This window comes from Balaenoptera physalus (assembly GCF_965194825.1).
Source record: "Balaenoptera physalus genome assembly, chromosome: 18".
Classification (NCBI taxonomy): domain Eukaryota; kingdom Metazoa; phylum Chordata; class Mammalia; order Artiodactyla; family Balaenopteridae; genus Balaenoptera; species Balaenoptera physalus.
This window is the reverse complement of record NC_138899.1, coordinates 64,040,348-64,058,654: the sequence shown is the minus strand read 5'-3', so window position 1 is coordinate 64,058,654 and position 18,307 is coordinate 64,040,348. Positions and strand designations below refer to the sequence as shown.

General features: G+C 37.2%; 1 protein-coding gene across 2 annotated transcripts in view; it reads right to left on the bottom strand.

Annotated features, from left to right (window-relative positions):
- LOC309647286 (ribonuclease H2 subunit B-like) overlaps nucleotides 1-18,307 on the bottom strand; it is a 789,004-nt gene that overhangs the window by 758,972 nt on the left and 11,725 nt on the right. Inside the window, exons 2-3 of one of the 2 annotated variants that reach the window (XR_014255912.1) lie at nucleotides 17,671-17,763; nucleotides 12,038-17,357 (exon numbers count right to left, since the gene is read on the bottom strand). The gene's annotated coding sequence lies outside the window, so the exon portion shown is untranslated. The remainder of the gene's footprint in view (nucleotides 1-12,037; nucleotides 17,358-17,670; nucleotides 17,764-18,307) is intronic. The other variant, XR_014255911.1, reaches the window with a different exon arrangement.

Genomic DNA, 18,307 nt, shown 5'->3' with positions numbered 1-18,307 from the left:
TTTGGCACATAGTAAGTGCACCCAAAAACATGTTTTATAAATGAATAAATTCTTAGATATACTAAGGAGCTCCAATAGATGTAGAAAATTCACATGTAGAACCGTTATCTCACTTTCCTCAAAAATGCTATTACTATTCCTGATTGTTAATTACTCTCCTAAAGGATATTTCTCTTTCTGAAATGTTTTAAGGCATTTATCTTCCCAGAAATGAATTAAATATTGGTTGATCATCTGCCCATAGCATGTATTTTTTCCTATTTCACAGATTTCATAAAATGTAAAGGTTATATAACCTTGAAAGTATTGTCATTAACAGACAAGGATAAAAACTCACAAACTTTGTGTTTTAATTTATCTCACATTCTGCTTCACAGCCCAACCAGGTCTCATAATGAAAATTTCCCTCAGCTGGTGCCTCAAAAACTTTTTTTTTTAATACAAATGATTGGTCAATATCACTCTGTTTTAGAAATGTTTTCCTCCCGGTTGGTCTCTGCCATGATCTCCTCTGGATATAGTTCAATTAGATGCCTTCTCACTTTTTCACAAGTAGCCTGTTTTTGTAAAAGTTTGAAAAAGAACTATAAAACGTTTTCACTGTCAATAGAAAAAAAAATGGATTGCTTGAGCCAGACACAGCTCCCTGTAGAGCTAACCTTTTGATCTTGGAATCCTTTCATGCACTTAAGTCTTCTCTAGAGTCAATGGGAGTGTTGTGTATGCAAGGGCAGCAGGATCAAGTTCAGTCTCTTCTTTAGTACTCTGTAGCCAATTGGGGTAGCCAGCTGAATCTGGTTTAGTTAAAAAAAAAAAAAAACTTTCCTGATGCTTTGAAGTTTTTTGGGCAGTGTAATAATATCAGGATTTGTAGGAGGTTATTTTGCATAATCCTTAATAAGATATTCTTATAGCTGCAAAAAGTTAGTGGGATAAGAGATGCAAGAACCTCTAGTACTCATATGAAGTATTTTTTAAAGTTATGTGTAGAAATGACCCAAAACGCATTTCAGGAAGATGCATTAAATTATAGGACTGTCCAACTGTGTGTCCAGGCAGGAACGCAACTAAAACCATTCTTGATAGATGGATTTCTATCCTATTTTTAAAAGAAAGAGATATAATATAATATCCCTCAAAAAAGTCTCCACGAAATAGAATGGTGGTTGCCAGGGGTTGGGGGAAGGGGAGAATGGGCAGTTATTGTTTAATGGGTACCCGGTTTCAATTTTACAAGATGAAAAGAGTTCTGGAGATGGATGGTGGTGACGACCACACAACAACATGAATGTATTTAATGCCACTGACCTATATACTTAAAATAGTTAAAATGGTAAATTGTATGTTACGTGCATTTTAAAGACAATTTTAAAATATGTTAAAAATTAAATTTTAAAAATATCCAAATGCTTACACAATTTTAGAATCAGGAAAATTAGAGCTCTGTTAACTGGACAGTTCCTGCATAGTTTGCATTCATTTGTTCATTTTTTTTCCCTTAAACAAGTACAAAATACTCTGATGAACACAAAGAAGCTTGCTGGAGGATTCTACTATTTGTAGTGGATTAAGTATCCCTGTGACTAATCAAGCTATTTGAATTGAAACAAGGCACTCTTTCCTTTAGAATCCTTATCACCCTAACCCCACCAGTGCTCACTGATGAGGACGTTTTTCCAAGTAAGGCTAGAGGGCTGAGCAAGGTGTGCCAAGTGGAAAAAGGAGGCTGAAGAAGGGGGAAGTACGGGGGCACGTCACAAGCCTCACAATCTCTCTGCTGGAAGTCAGTTCACCAAGAAACCGAAGTTCACTTTCTGGCATTTTGGTCTGGAAAATTAAGAATTGAACTAACCCCACTGGACATAACATACCTATTGCTTTTAAAAACAAGCATTTTATTATCACTTTCTGGAAGGGTACTAAAACCCTTGTGATTTATTCATATTGGGAATTCAGCAGCAACTTTGATCTGAAAAAAAATTAGCCTCACTAAACAAGTTTTGGTCCCAACACTACATATGAAGTTAGGAATGAGTTTCTCTCTAATTAAATATACACACACACACACACACACACACACATTTCGGAAGCCTGATGATGAAGCTAAAAAAAAAAAAAAACAGAAGAAAGGTGAATGTTGTATCTAGCAGTTGGAAATAGTGTGTCATTTTAATATACATAAAGAATAAACTGATTTTTCCCCACTTTTTGGAATCCAGATATTGAACAACATAATCTTTGTTCCAGATGACTATTGCCTCTTTAACAAATCTCTTAAAACTTTGGTAGTGGTCCTCAGACAAAGAGACACTACACTAAGAGGTAAAATCTCCAAATTCTCTTCTTTGTTATCTCTGACAAGTGAGGACTATGGTTCCACATGTTCACTTACCAGTATACCCAACTAAAGGAAGTATTTTATTACCTGTTTGGGGTATATTTGGGGATTATAAAATTAGATGCCTTCAGCAGAATAAAACAGGTCTCTGGTGTTTCAAGAGAAAACCATTGGACAAAGAACACACAATGAATAACAGCCAGTAAATATGCAAAGAGATATTCAGCTTTGCTTGTAATGTGAACAATGCAAATAAAACCAGTACAGCAATTTTTCTATCAGGATGGCAAATTCTAAAACACTGATAACAATCAGAGTGTAAGGAAGAATGTGTGGAAACAGATGCTTTCGTGTACTGTTGCTGATGGTATAATTTTGAACAACTTTAGCATAAATTTAGCAACTCTGCAAGTTTGTCACTGTCAAACTGTTAAATATTTCTACCTTTTGACCCAGCAATTCCACTTCTAAGAAGTTTCCTTAAACAGATCATTGCACATGTGAACCAAGAAGATGCAAAAGGATATTCATTGCAACGGAATTTACAATACTGAAAAATTGGAAATAAATCATGTCCATTAATAGGAGACTGGGTAAATAAATTATGGCTTATTCATTCAACAGCTATTGGTTGAGGGCCTACTGAATGCCAGGCAGCATTCCATACACATTATACATAATGCATCCAGTAAAATAGTGATGTATATCTGTAGTTATTAGTATGGGAAAAGGTTACAAGACAGTGTGTTTAGTATTCTCATTTATGTAAAAGTGCATGTGTATTTACTTATACATTTTTATATGTGAATATATGTACATTGAGAAACATCTGTAAGGATGATCACCAATGTGTTATCATACTACCAGTGTTATCTCGGGGTCTTTTTTGTTGTTAACCTTTGTACTTTCCTATACTGTTTGAATATTTTCCAACAAAGCTATCTTATTTTTATAATCTAAAAATATTAGGAGTATATTCATTATGAAGGGATCAAAAGAGAACCATTGGTACAATTTAATCATATTAATATGCAGAAGAAAATACCAGACAGCCACAAAATTCCAGAAATCCAGCTGCAGTTCTAAGCAGTAAGATGAAAAAGCAGATGCTTGCCCACAAGGATGAGGTAAATAGGGATGAAGCACAACAGTTCCATAGAACTCAAAACGCACAATGCAGCTGAATGTACTCTACTAAACTAGAAATCCAGGCCAGCAAAGTCCCCAAAGACTATAAAGCCTAAAAACTAATAACAATAAACATATCATACACAGGGCTTTTATATAACTTGGATATTGTTTGTGTTGAAACATTGGTCCTTTAACAGTTTATATTGTTGCTTTTTAACTCTATGTATCATTCTTTTTTCCTTTAAAAATGATTTCCCATGAACACTCCCCTTCCCTTTAATCCTACAAGACAGTTTTTAGGCTGAGCAGGTGGGAAATGCATATCTTAATTAAAAAGCTAAAATACTCTTGCCTTTACCTGATTTTTGATTATCTTAGACAAAGTATCAAATTTATATCAATAGTGCAATCATAATCCAAAATAAGTCCTTTCTACCATCATGAGCAGAATCAACAGGATGTGCATCATAAAAAATAGATAGAGAAAGCATAACACAGAATAATATACCAGAACTGCTAGAAATTCTCCCATGAATCTACTGCATCTGAATATATGAATAGCTGGCCAACATGAATAAGAGGACAGAAACATATAACCCCATCAGATCTTTTAACTGTTAGGGACCAACGTTCACAGATTCCTCACGTTAAATGCATGCTGCAATCACTTAAAAGTCTGGGTTTCTATTGTGAGAGGTGTACTAAGTATTCAACTTTGGATTTTTTTTTTTTAGTTTTTGTTATGTTGTCTTTACTCTTACTGGGTTACTTTACATTTTTATACCTTGTACTATATATGTATCATAAAACACCAGCTTTCTGAAACCTGTATAAAACTTCTATTCCAGGTCTTTAAGATAGAATCAAATCCCAGCAGTAAGCAAATACCTTGCCTTCACAGTTTTTACGATAAAAATTGAAAACGAAACTTGAAGACATTTAGTTCAGTCAAAGAGAACAAAGAAAGCAAGTACTGTAGTCTGGTGTCTTAGGCCAACTTTGAGTTCTGAACAGCAAGCTCTCTTGACATAGAAGTCTTAAGAACAAGTGTGCGTGCACATGTGTCGAACTCTACCATAGACCCATGAGATGCATCAAATATTCTAGCTTTGCTCCTTTCCAAAACTGTGTCAAGAAATCAGGATGAACTGCCAGCAGATTTGTTAAAACTGAAAAAATATTCTATGACATATGACTTTTCCAGTTAGAGAGAGGGCATGTACAGGCTATTGACCAAACCCAAGCTTCAGGTTGTCATTGTTAGTAAAGCTGAAAGACTTGCTGACTTGACTTTATCAAGTGTTACCTGGGCCAGAAGCATCAAGCTCCCTCTGGCTTCTTGCCCTTATTTCCCCATTTGTCATATTCTTTAGATGAAATATCTGACTTCAAGCAGTCTGCTGGTGTCCCTAAGAATAAATTAGGTTTTATAGACCTGAATATCTTGCAAGAACAAAGAAAATTTAGGAAGCCCTAAGACTATCAGACTGACCCATTAATTTTTTGGATGTTCACCAGGTTAATATGAATAGGTCTGGTTACCCCTATTGGGGAAGGGAAAGGTAAGAGTTCAGGTTTCTGGGCTTTATATTAATAGTTCAAAGCTAGACAACGGGGTGGGAAATTGAACACATGTCCTCTCCTTGCCTGCCAAAGCACATCCTCGATGCAGTTGCCTCTTTATGAATCTTTGTGAATGGAGCATTAAAGGAAATGACTAAAAGAGAAAGAATACATCATGTTCATTAGTCTGATGTTGCACAGTAAAATGTTACTTTCGTTTTCTTTAATGACATTTTTGTAGAACGATGTCAGAAGTAAAGTTTAAAACAGTTTTAATCTCAAAACTTCTTAAAATAGTTGAAAGAAAAATCTCTAGGCTAAAAACTGCAGTAGTATAATCTTTCATCTTAACTGTTCAGTAACAAAGGGTTTACATTTGATTGTGTGTGTGTGTTCATAATTAGCTATTAGAATTGATTCAATCTTTTACTGTGGTTCTATTGCAATAATCATGTTTGAAGCAACCAAGAATATTTTATTAGCCAGTATTCAAAATTTTAGTACTTAAAACTTAGTAAATATTGTCAAATCTCTTAAGTCATGTCTAAATGATGAATTAAATTTTTAAAAAATAGAAGAATTCAATTCAGTAAAAGTATTATACTTACAGCTTAGTTAAGAATAACACACTGAGTTATTTTGGTTAATGTGATTTTACTTAATTCTTGTGGTAATATTTATATTATTTATTATTGTCATGGCAATACAATTTGGGGATCATTAATAAGGTTGGAAAAACTTTTCCACTGCTTTAAACGAGATAGTCACTCCAAGATTCCAACCAAGCCTAAAATTCTACTATTCTAATTAGTTTATTAACAAGAACTAAACAGAACACTTCTTCAGAGACATACACATACTTCTGTATCTCAAAAGCTTTGAGGAAGGAGCAGTTTTAATGAACACATAGAAGCCATATTGCTGAGGGGAAAACAGTATTTGAGGCCTAAAAAAAAAGAAAGAACAAAATTACAAGGGCCTCTCACACTTCATAGAATTTACCCTTACTCACTCAGAATTCTTTGAAGGGGGCCTATGTATATTTTCGCTTTTGACAAGGCAGTATTCTTAACCTCCTTCCACCCCTGCCCCGATCACTACTTCCCACCAAATAATAATTAGGTACCAAGAAAATCAAGCCTGTGGCAACGTGAACACTGGCTCAGCATCTGCTAAAACAGTCAAAGGCATGAACTAGCCTGGCACTCCTCCATACCTTGTCAGACTGAGGTCCAGCTGGCTTGGTGTAGACTCAAGGGACCAGGAAAGGGCAGGTCATCTGGTTGATTCTCCAGTGCCTTAAGCAAGGCTCCACCTACCTAAACCATTCCTCCCACATCAGTTTCTGACTTATTTCCAAACACCTCCAGAAAGAGATTCTATGGTAATCCATTCCAATGCTTAGCAAACCTCACTTTGGGGGAATTCTTCCCTATGTTCAACCTAGCTACCCCCTGCTGAAGTTAAAGACCACTTCCTTTTGTTCTCTTCTCAGCAGCAAAGAGAACAGCTGGTCACCAGTCTCCATACAATAACCCTTCATATACCTGAAAAGTTTTATTAAGCCACCCACAAGTTTCTCTCTTCCAAGCTAAATAATCCTGGCTCCTTTAACCCTCATATAGTCCTATTTTTCCACACTTTTGATCAATTTTTTTCTTTCCTCTGTATTTCCTTCTTGCTCTAATTTACATAATAAATTCCTAGAATACTAAAAGTGAAATCCGATGACATATACACACTACTATATATAAAAGATAACTAATAAGAACCTACTGTATAGCACAGGGAACTCTATTCAGTGCTCTGTAATGACCTATATGGGAATGGAGTCTAGAGGAGAGTGGATATATGTATATGGATGGCTGATTCACTTTGCTGTACAACAGAAAGTAATACAACACTGTAAATCAACTATACTCCAATTAAAAAATTAATTTAAAAATAAAAGTGAACTCTGAGACGTTGAGTCCATTAAAGTGGACTGGGGAAGGGGTTTGAGGATTGTTAAACAGGGTCTAGGGATGGTCAGATGGGGTGACAGAGAGAGAACTGGAGAAAGATACTGGAATTTAATTCATAAAGCCAAGGTAGTCTTGGAAATGTAAGTCTTAGTTATTCTAAATTTTCCACAATCTCTTGCAGAGTCATTGTATTTTCAAGACTAGCATTGGATAATGTTACATTCAACTACAAGTTTTGTGAACATCAGTCTTGCCCAACACTCAGAAAACATGCTGTCCGAGGCACCCTTCCGTACACCTCTAGGCCGCAATTAAATGGCTAGATAATATTGGCTGTCCAAAAGAATGCCAATCTCCAGTAACTCATCAGCTAATAAATGCCGAATGCAAATGTTAAGGTCCCACACTGAAATGCATGGTTCGACTCTATCCCAATCTTTCATCAAGACATAGAGCATGATCGATGCCTGAGACGATCATTCCTTGCCCTGAGATGGTCAGATACGCCTTGCAGGTTTGATCTACATCCCAGACGGCAGAAAGTCCTGAAAATGTCAAAGTGTTTCTTAGAGCACCCTGGGTTCCTGTGCCTCAGAGAACGTGCCACACTTAATACACCAAGAGTTTTCTTTACAAGTCTTTTTCTCAATTTTTTTTAAGAATCCAATAAATGTATTCAGAAGTTAAATATTTTACTCTTGATTACTACAGGATACTTTAAAAAAAAAAAAAACGGTTTTTGCAAAACTGAAGATGAAACCTTCCCTACTTTGTGGCCTCAATACAGTGAAATACTGATTAGATACACTTTGGCAAGATGCTGCTTCCATTATGCCAGTTTTGACAAAGTGTGGTGTTTTACAAGTTCTTGTTTCTCAAATAGCACATTTCTGCCTCAGAACTTTTTTTTTTCTTAAGGTATAATTTTTTCCCCAAATATATGTGGTTCAGTTTGTATTTCTCAACTGTCGGTCTAATTCTATTCTTAAGAACCAACAAGGGAACTTCCCTGGTGGTACAGTGGATAAGACTCCATGCTCCCAATTCAGGGGCCCCGGGTTCAATCCCTGGTCAGGGAACTAGATCCCACATGTATGCCGCAACTAAGGAGCCCGCCTGCCGCAGCTAAGACCCGCTGCCACCAAATAAATTAATTTAAAAAAGAATCAGCAAGGCAGGGTGCTTTAACGGTTGTACGCGTGTTCCTGCATACATCTGTGAATTGTGTGTGTGAAAGTGTATTCAGAATGTGTCTTTTATTTACTATCCTGTTGTGTGGACAAGTTGGTCTTTTGATGACTGAAAAGGTATTGAGCTACTTATCTAAAACAAATCGCTACCATCTATGAAATAAATGACTCAAGATATTAGTATGACAGTGAAATTCAAGAATCAAGATCTATGAGGACAGGGATAGTTCTAATATTCAAATTTTGCTTTTTTCCCCCTTCCAATCTCTGCGTACTGAAGAAGGGTCAGGCAGCAATAACTGCAAAGATGGGTTCTTATCTCTCACAGGGGAGCCAGTGGTGAAGTTCTCAACAGGCCCAAGCATCTGCATCTCAATGCAGAACCGAGGGATGCCAGATGTAGGGTGGGCTCCTTTTCTGCGTACCTTCCAGTCTGACTCCCCTGACTCCTACCACTGTAAATTTAAGTAAGTAGCACAGGACCTGACTCATAGTCATGGTCAATAAACCTTTGCTGAATAAATGAATGAAGAAAAAAAGTCACAGGTTCTAGATTATATCTTACTGGTACCAATATTTTGCTATAGCTGGACAAACTCAGGCGAAGAGGAAGAAAAGTACTATCTGTATGGCCTAAACTGAACTCGGTGGTTAGGTGTTCTTTTTTCCAGTTGTATTTTGACCACCTGATTTAATGAAGATATCATGGAGTGTTAGGACCCCAAGCGGCATTGTTCGCTCACACTATTATTTATTAGATGCCTATACTGTCATGACCTACCTTACCTGTCCAGAGTAATGTGGGCTATTAATTAATCCAGGGCCAGTAATCAAACACAAGCATCCTGCCTTAGTCTTGAACCTGCTCCCCATTATACTATGACCTCAATTCCTTTGTGACTAGTTATTGCTGCATTCCATTGTCATAAACTGAACCCCACGGTAGAGTGATATATTAAAATGGTGCTGGCTATATTTCAAAACATTGCCCATTTGGGAGTTCTCTTTTCTAGGAAAAAAGCGTAGTAATAACTCCAGTGTATCTCCAGTCACAAAATCTAAAGACCAGGAAAACGTTCAACTAAGATGTAACACACATTTCTTTAAAGACTGAATGAAACTGTGGTTTGCTACTAATGGTCACAGTTTGCTAAAGCCAAAGTGTGAAAGTGTGTTTTTCAATGCAAATAAAATATGGTTACCTTTACTGTTATATGCTTAAGAAAAAGCTTTGGATCTTGGCAATTTTTAACTCCAATGTATTTAAATTGCTATTCATTACACTGAATCTCCATTGGTCCTCTTTCCCTCTTCCAACAATGACCCTTCCCCTTAGATAAGGCACCCTATCCTCCAATCTTGGGCTCTCTTCACCTCCCACTAACAGAGATTTTTAGAAGCTCAATCAGACCGGACTCCAGTTACCGGGCTATAAATGACAATGTCCTTTAATAGGTTTCATTCCCAAAGGACTTTATATTTTAATAGGAGAGGAAATCTAAGCCTGCCAGTTTCAAAATTTAAAAGACGAAATATATAAATCATTAATCTGTGAGTTCATGATACTAAATAAAAACAGAAATATAGTATAGTAGAACTTAAACTTCCCAAGGGTCCTTTACAAAGTCTCACCAGAGGAATCAAAGATGATCAAGGCACCAGAGATTTTGAATTACTTTTTTTCCTATACTTTAAAAGGAATGTCCTGAACTAAAATTGAGGTAAAAATTGACACAGTGATGATGAAAATTTTACTTTAAATTTTGACGAGTTCTGAATTGGAAAAGGACAGGACAAAATCTTCTCATACATGGCTCTCAGGAATGTAAACCAGGATGATCTTGCTGTAGGAAAACTGGCAATACGTACCAAAAATCACACGTATATAACATTTGACCCAGTCATTTTACATCTAGGAATTCGTTCTAGGGAAATAATCAAAGATGACCCCAAAATTTGCATACAAGATATTTATGCAACACTTTTAAAAGCAAAATAAAATAATTTCAAATCAACCACAATGTCCAGCAATAGGAGATTGATTAAATAAAATTGGTCAACCATCAATGGAATCACTGTGTAGCCACTGTGGTGGGGCAATTCTGGCTGTACACACCCACTAGAAAATATCCACCCCGCTGATCATTTTGAAACGTATAGAAATATCGAATCACTATGTTGCATACAGGAACTAGCATAGTGTTGGAGATCAATTATACTTCAAAAACAAAGTCACAGAAAAAAAGAGATTAGATCTGTGGTCACCAGAGGTGGGAGTGGGGAGAGGAGGAATTTGATGAAAGCAGTCCAAGGGTACAAACTTCTAGTTATAAGTATATACTAGGGATGTAATATACAACATGATAAGGATAATCAACACTGCTGTATGTTATATATGAAAGTTATTAAGAGAGTAAATCCTGGACTTCCCTGGTGGTGCAGTGGTTAAGAATCCACCTGCCAATGCAGGGGACACGGGTTCGAGCCCTGGTCCGGGAAGATCCCACATGCCGCAGAGCAACTAAGCCCGTGCGCCACAACTACTGAGCCTGCGCTCTAGAGCCCGAGAGCCACAACTACTGAGCCCGTGCGCCACAACCACTGAGCCCGTGCGCCACGACAACTGAAGCCCACGCACCTAGAGCCCGTGCTCCGCAACAAGAGAAGCCACCGCAATGAGAAGCCCGCGCACCGCAACGAAAAGTAGCCCCCGCTCGCCACAACTAGAGAAAGCCCACGCGCAGCAACGAAGACCCAAGACAGCCAAAAATAAATAAATAAATAAATAAATTTATTTAAAAAAAGAGAGACTAAATCCTAAGAGTTCTCATCAAAAGGAAATTTTTTCTGTTCCTTTAATTTTGCATCTGCATGAGGTGACAGACGTTCACTAAACTTATTGTGATGATCATTTCACAATGTAAGTCAAAGCATTATTCTGTACACCTTAAACTTATACAGTGCTGTGTGTCAATTATACCTCAATAAAACTGGAAGAAAAAATAAACTATGCACCTGTGATGCTGCCTGAAAAACCACAAACTGTAAAGTGGCTTGAGTGGAATGACCTTATTTAAGAAAAAAACTCATACACACAGACATACATATACATTTATATACTTACACTTTTTAATGACCATAAGAATATACCCCAAGCTTTAAATGGAGTTGCCTCCAGGGAATATGACTGAGACAAAGTGAGTTGGCAGTGTGTGAAGAGAGAGAAAGTTTAATTTTCTGCTTTATAAAACTAGTTATTGCTTAAATCTTTATATCTGGTAAATATATGTTTTATAGTCACAAACAAAAATAAAAAGCTTTCAAAAATCATGTTTCACAATAAGGACATGGGAAGCAACTCACAATGTTTTCTCAAGTGAAAAAAAATACAAAATAGCACAAACAATGTAAAAATATTTTACAAACCTTGTAAAAATAAATCATATATGGCATAGAATGTAAGAGAAATATAAAGAGTCAAAAGGAATGAAAATATATCAAAATATTACTGGTTAGTTCTGAGTGGTGAGATTAAGATCAATCTTTTTCTTTTTTTCTGAATTTTGTAAATGTTCTGCAATGAACATGGATTACTAGCATAACAGAAAAAACATTAAATGTTATTCTTAATACATTAAAATATTTCAAACTGTCAGTTCAATAAGTTAATGGTATTTGCTTTTCTAATGCTAAGATTTACACACTCTGCCAACATTGACACTCACTTTAAACGCTAAGCAGTGTTATTCTGAACCTTGAGATGTCTAATTTCTACAGACGAGTATCCTTGTAGCTCACTTGTAATGTGCTTGTTCTAATAAAGACTTAAAATATTAGACAAAAGAAGTGACCTTACGTGGCAGACCAACACGCAGCTGGCGAAACTGAGGTCCAAAGAGTTAAAGTGGTTTTCCAAAAGCTCAAATCTTTTCATTTAATGGAAGGACTGAGACGAGACTTGATTCTCCCAGTCCAGTGTTTTTCCATGACATGAGGCTGCTATGTTTTTGGATGAGAATCACTGAAACCACAACAAAAATAGCGCTTTAAGAAATATACAGCAAAAGGGCAAATGAACAAAATTTGTATGTAGCTTCATGGAGAACTGTTAAATCCAGCAAAACCCCAGGTTCCACTCTCAAAATGCCATTGGCCTTTCCAAGAATTCTATCTAGAAAAAAATGATTAGATTGGACCTAGAAGAATACTTAAAGAAACTTGATTTTTATTTTAATAGTAACACAATTCAAAGCTTAAATGAAAACATCTGGTTTCACTTTCTTTACTGATTATGATAGCTAGAGATTCTGAGACTACATGCATGACTCTGTCATTTATTTGATATGCAAATAAAGTTCTTGGCTTGAGTATAAATCTTATATTTTCAGTTGTTCCCCTTTTAACTAATTATTTTTTATATCCCCTCTTGGGGCCAAAAAAAGTTTGAGGTAGAGTTAGTCATTAAGAAATGCATCCTTCCCACAAAATGCCAACAGGCACAATTCCCCCCAAAAGAGTAGAATAAAGTAGACCTTAATTTATTAGAATCCAGATCACTGGGATAACTGCCAATTCTGCTTTTTTCCACCCTTCCACAAAGGTTGTGACCCAAATCTCAAGATGAAAGGCCAAATTTGGGGGCAGGCGGGTGGAGACAGGGAAGAGGTGACCACATGGTAGAGGGATAGATTTCTATTGCAGCTATGAAACAGACCCATTTATTAAGAGCCAGGTACTGTGCTGAATGATAAATCAAAGATTACCAGGGTCAGATGAGAAACTTGGGGTTGTTCCCAAAGGAATCAGACCCCCAGAACTGTTCTCACACTGCCTGGTTCTCACCAAACACCCTCTTCACATACACACACACCAAAACAAACAAAAACATCCAAAACTGTCAGCCTTCTCATTAATCAACTAAGTTTGATGTAACAGAATTAGGCACTTTCACCTTTGCTAATGAAATTCTCGCTTTGGTTCCATTGTATCACAAAACCAAACGTGTAATTCTGGATCTCAACGATGAACTACTTCTGTGACATGTTGCAACACATCCTCATACTTAGAGGGCTTTAGGCCTATCTTTTCCTCACAGGGAATCCACTCCTAGTTTGGATCTGTGCATATATTCACTGACAGTCCCAGGGTACCAGAGTGTGACTGTGTGTTCATTCATGTCAGGCAATATGACACTTCAGAAAATGGGGGCCTGGGAGGCCCCTCTCCCTCAGTTTTGATTTCACCAGACCTAGATATAAAACTGGTAATTCCATCTGAACCAGAAAGAGACACTGAGAAGAGAACCCAGGTAATACGGTGCAAATATATACCTTTCCATAGTCGAGTGTATTAGCCTCACTTCACAATACTCCTAAATTTGAGGTGGAGAAGGAGACATCCAGAATACTCCTTCATTTATTTAAGGAAGCAGAGATTAAATGAATGGGGGGAAAAGAAATGACCCACAAATCACAATTAACTACTGTTTAAATTTTTTTAAATAAATAAACTAACCAGTTCATATAGCTAGAATTTTTAAATATATGTCCTGCAACCTACTTTTATGAGATGAGGGTAAATGAATAGTATTTCAACTGGCAACAGGATATTAAACTAGGCAACTGCCAGATTATACCACTAAATTTGTATCTATTAAGCCCAGTCCTCACATTTCCATGTCCAATGCTGCATAGTAACAACTGTTGCTTCTAAGCCATCGAAGTTCACAGTAGTAACTGTGATGTCCTAAAGTGCCTACTAAATAAATCAACTAAATTAAATTCTATTTAGTATAGTCATGCTAATCAATAGATCTCATATTTTTTCTCATATTTTAATTGATTATAAACTGGCAAGCCACATATGATAATATAGTCCAGTTAGTTAAAAATAGCCCAATCCTGAACATTTAAAACCACACTGACTTTACCTACTACAAATATGACAAGTAAAACACAAGAAGAGACCAAACCACACTGACAACCCAGGAAGCTATAAATGCTGCACCGTCTCATCATCTGATATTACATACTGAAATATTTAAGTATGTTCCGATTTTTATATCCATCCAGATCTCACATCCCTAAATAGACATAAACTATTTTCCAAGTGTAGAAATCAAGCTGGGTCCTCTCATCCTAGCTTCCTGAGAATTCTGACCACTACTCCCCACCTCCCTTCACCACACATGCATTTTCACCACTTGAGACATTGCAGGGTGAGGGAAAGAAAGAGAAAGAAAGAGAAGTCTCATGACTTCAGAAATTGGAAAGAGGAATTAAATTCTGAAAAGGAGAAAAGAATGGCAGTTTTGCTTAATTCAAGTATTGAGCAAAATATTGTTGCTTAATTATTTTTTAAAAGATACACTCGATCTTTTCAGCCATCTATTTCTTTATTTGATTTAAAGAAGTGAAACTATAATGTAATGAAACTTGACCACACAAAAATCACTTTGCCCCACACACCTGATAACATCCCACTCCGCCTTGCCCCCCCAAATCATAGCTCGAGTGATAGGGCCTTACTTTGTACTCTTAAATATCAAGCAAACTAAATGCTAAAATGAGGAGCCTAACACGGTTGAACTGGGAAAAACACAAAGTGGAAATTTACCCCCTCTTGGAAAAATAAGTGAAGTATATGTTAAGGAAATGGGTAATTCAGAGAACCAGAGTACTTAAATAAATTCCCAGATGTTTGTGTTGCTGTCTGAACGTTTTAAAAAGGAAACAGCTTTTCATTACTTTATGAATCCTCCCTCATTGTGAAGACAATTTCAAAGCCCCCAGCATTCAGAAGAGAAAGCCTGCTCTTAGAGTTGTCAAGTTCCTGCTGCGTCTCGGTCACCACGAATGTTCCAGGAACCCACAGAAAAAGCTCAGGCCTGCAAACATGTCTGATTTTGACCTCCCAACCCCCAAGTCTGTGTTTATATAATTCATGATTAAGGTGGATTTATGAAGCTCGATAAAATCACATTTCATATTTCCCTAATCAATATTTCAAAACAAGTAAACCAACAGTCATTTTAACATTAACAGCACGGATAGGATAGCCATAAATCCCCACACCTTCCCCTGGACGTCACACGCCTTCACTGGGAAGCTTTAACTGCCTCTGGCAGTGCCAATGGATGTGGTTAAAAATCAAGCAGAAAACATCCGAATGTGCACACTCAGCCACATGATTTTCACTGTCTAAGACTCAGAAATTTTTTTCAAACAATTTTCACCCAATTTAGCTTGCCTTTCTTGCCTGTAAATTGCAATACTGCCAAGTTACAAGTTAAAGATTCTGCCAATTTTTCAGTTTTGTGAGCAAGAAAAGTCAGTGTATTTCCCTAAACGAGTCATGTGTGTGTGTGTGTGTGTGTGTGTGTGTGTACTGAATTAACACTTGGTTATAGCAGTATACCACAATGACATATGGAAATCTTGTTCAAAATTTCCAAAATAACGCGCGAGCGCGCACACACACACACCCTTCGTGTATAGGTCATGAAAAAAAAAACGTCGAACCCAGACTGAACTGAGAGGGACCGGGAAAGATATCATTTGTAAGTTATAAGTGCTAATACCCACTGCCATTATTGATTCAGTTTAGGCAGAACAATTTACCACCATCCTAGATCTTTATTCTAATGTGACTCATGTTACACATGTGGGCAAGTGACTAGTTTCAGCCTCCACACAAACACACTTAACTTCTAGAGAAGTCCCCAAAGCAAATTTATAGCCAAGGACAGACTCAGTTCAGAAGTAGTGGTGGTCACGGTGGCGGAGGTTCTCCTGGGGTAATGTCTCATTTAGGCACAACCATGAGGCTCTGAAGAAGAAAACACTCAGAACGCCCTGCAGGCATGAGGCAGCAGCCATGGAGCCAGCTTATCAGCCTTCCTTCCTCAGACTATGCTGCCTTTTAAGAAAAAACAAAATATCGAGATGGATTTTTAACTGCAGATATCTGGGAAATACCTACACTACACCCAGGGCTTTAATACCCTCCCTTCCTCCCCAAATCTAGGAAAGTGGTGTGCTCCCTGTCAAATAACCAGTACAGATCATAAATAGACAGATTGTCACTGCAGTGTGAGGAGCAAGAACTTGCATCCATTGTCAGCAGGAGCCCAACCATTCTGGAGGGTCAAAAGCCTTAAAAAATAAACACACCGTAAATACTGAGACACAGACACACACACACAAAGATCAAAGGATACTCAGTGTCACACACTTCATACTAGTGAAAAAATGGAAAATAACCCAAATGTTCAACAATAAGAAATTAGTTTGACAAAATGTGGTATATTCTTCCATACATTATGATGTAGAAATTTTAAAATGATGTTATAGAACAATACTTAATGACATAGGAAATATTCATGTATATTATTTCATGATAAAAGCAAGTTTAAAACACATTAGGATGTGATCCTAATTTGAAAAAAAAGACTACTGTATAAAGATAAGACTGGAATGATAGACACCAATAACAGCGTTATCTCTGGGTAATGATAGGAAAAGTAAATTTTATTTCCTTCTTTGTGCTTTACTGTATTTTCCATACTTTCTACGGTGAAAATATATTATTTTCATCATCAGGTAAAAAATAAATTTTGTTTTTAAAATTAATCACACTTCATTCTTACAGAGAAATGGCTTCCTTTCTTCCTTTTTGTCCTATCTTACACCTCCCCCCCCAAAAAAAAACAGCCTGAATTTCGCCAGTTTTCCTGACTTCACCTGGGTTCTTTTCCTGATTAAGTCAAGTGGAAACAGTCCTGGAGGAAATTAGACTGTAAAGACCAAATGCTTCATAAATTCATGTTCAAAGAAGGCAAGTAAGACCATAAGTGGCCAAAAGAATTTGGTGATGAAAATAAGCCACTAAATGGATTATTTACTGATAAAAAATATTAGCAAGCTTTGCATTCTTCAATTACATTTTGAAGCAGAAATGATGGCATTTTACTCATTTATTCATTCAGTCACTTTAGTCCATTTGGGCTGATATAACAGAATACCATAGACTGGGTAACTTAGAAACAAGAGAAATTTATTTCTCACTGTTTTGGAGGCTGCGAAGTCCAAGATCTTGGTGCCAGCAGAGTCAGTGTCCAGTGTGGGTCTGCTTCCTGGTTTATAGACAGAAGTCCTTTCACTGTAGCCTCACCTGGTGGAAGGAGCAAGGGAGATCTCTGGGGTCTCTTTTACAAGGGCAGTAATCTCATTCATGAGGGTTCTACCCTCATAAGCTATCATCTCCTAAAGACCCCATCTTCAAAATACCATCACATTGGGGATTAGGTTTCAACATAGGAATTTGGCGGGGGTGGGACACATTCAGTCCATAGAAGTCATCAAACACTATGCACTTCTTATGTGCCCACATGGTGCCAGGCTTGGAACACAAGCCTGGTCCTTGGCTCAAGTCCCTCACAGGCTGCTGAATTCACAGCTGCACTTGTGGTTTTCAGGGCACCCACCTCTTCCTCACCCATCTTTTTCTTCAGCCACGGCAGTTCTTCTTTATGTGTCAGCCTTCCATTAAAGTTTCACTGGAATAAAAGATTCCTTGGCTTAAAAAAATAAAAGAACATTTGGAACTCTCTGCTCTACTCTTATTTAATCAACTAGATGCTCTGCAGTTGAGTGGCAACCACTCACAATTTTAAATTAACTCATGGGTAAGACTATTAGCCCAAATGCTCCCCCCCCCCCACTATAATGTGTTACAATTGTATGTCATCATCATCTGCTTTGAAAATTTCCCACCAACCTTTCCCACCCTTTAGCACACCAAATTCCCTAAGTGGTTTTGAATTCTTAACCTTTGCTGGTAGAGTATAACCACATCCCAGTTAGGGACCAGGGGACTGTTTTTCTTTAGGCCACTTGACTATAATCAAGTGGTCTAGCTCTTTTTCCCAAATTCTGGTCTAGAACTAGAATAAGAACTATTGGAGAATTTGTTTAAAATGGAGTCAGGCCCCACCTCCAGAAAATCTGATTATATGAGAGTGAAGTGGGATTCTATGTTTTTAACGAGCTGCCCAGGTGTCTTCTAGCTTGATAAACACTTTTGGAGACAAAGATTCTAGCCTTGGTGAGGGAGGCTTAGAA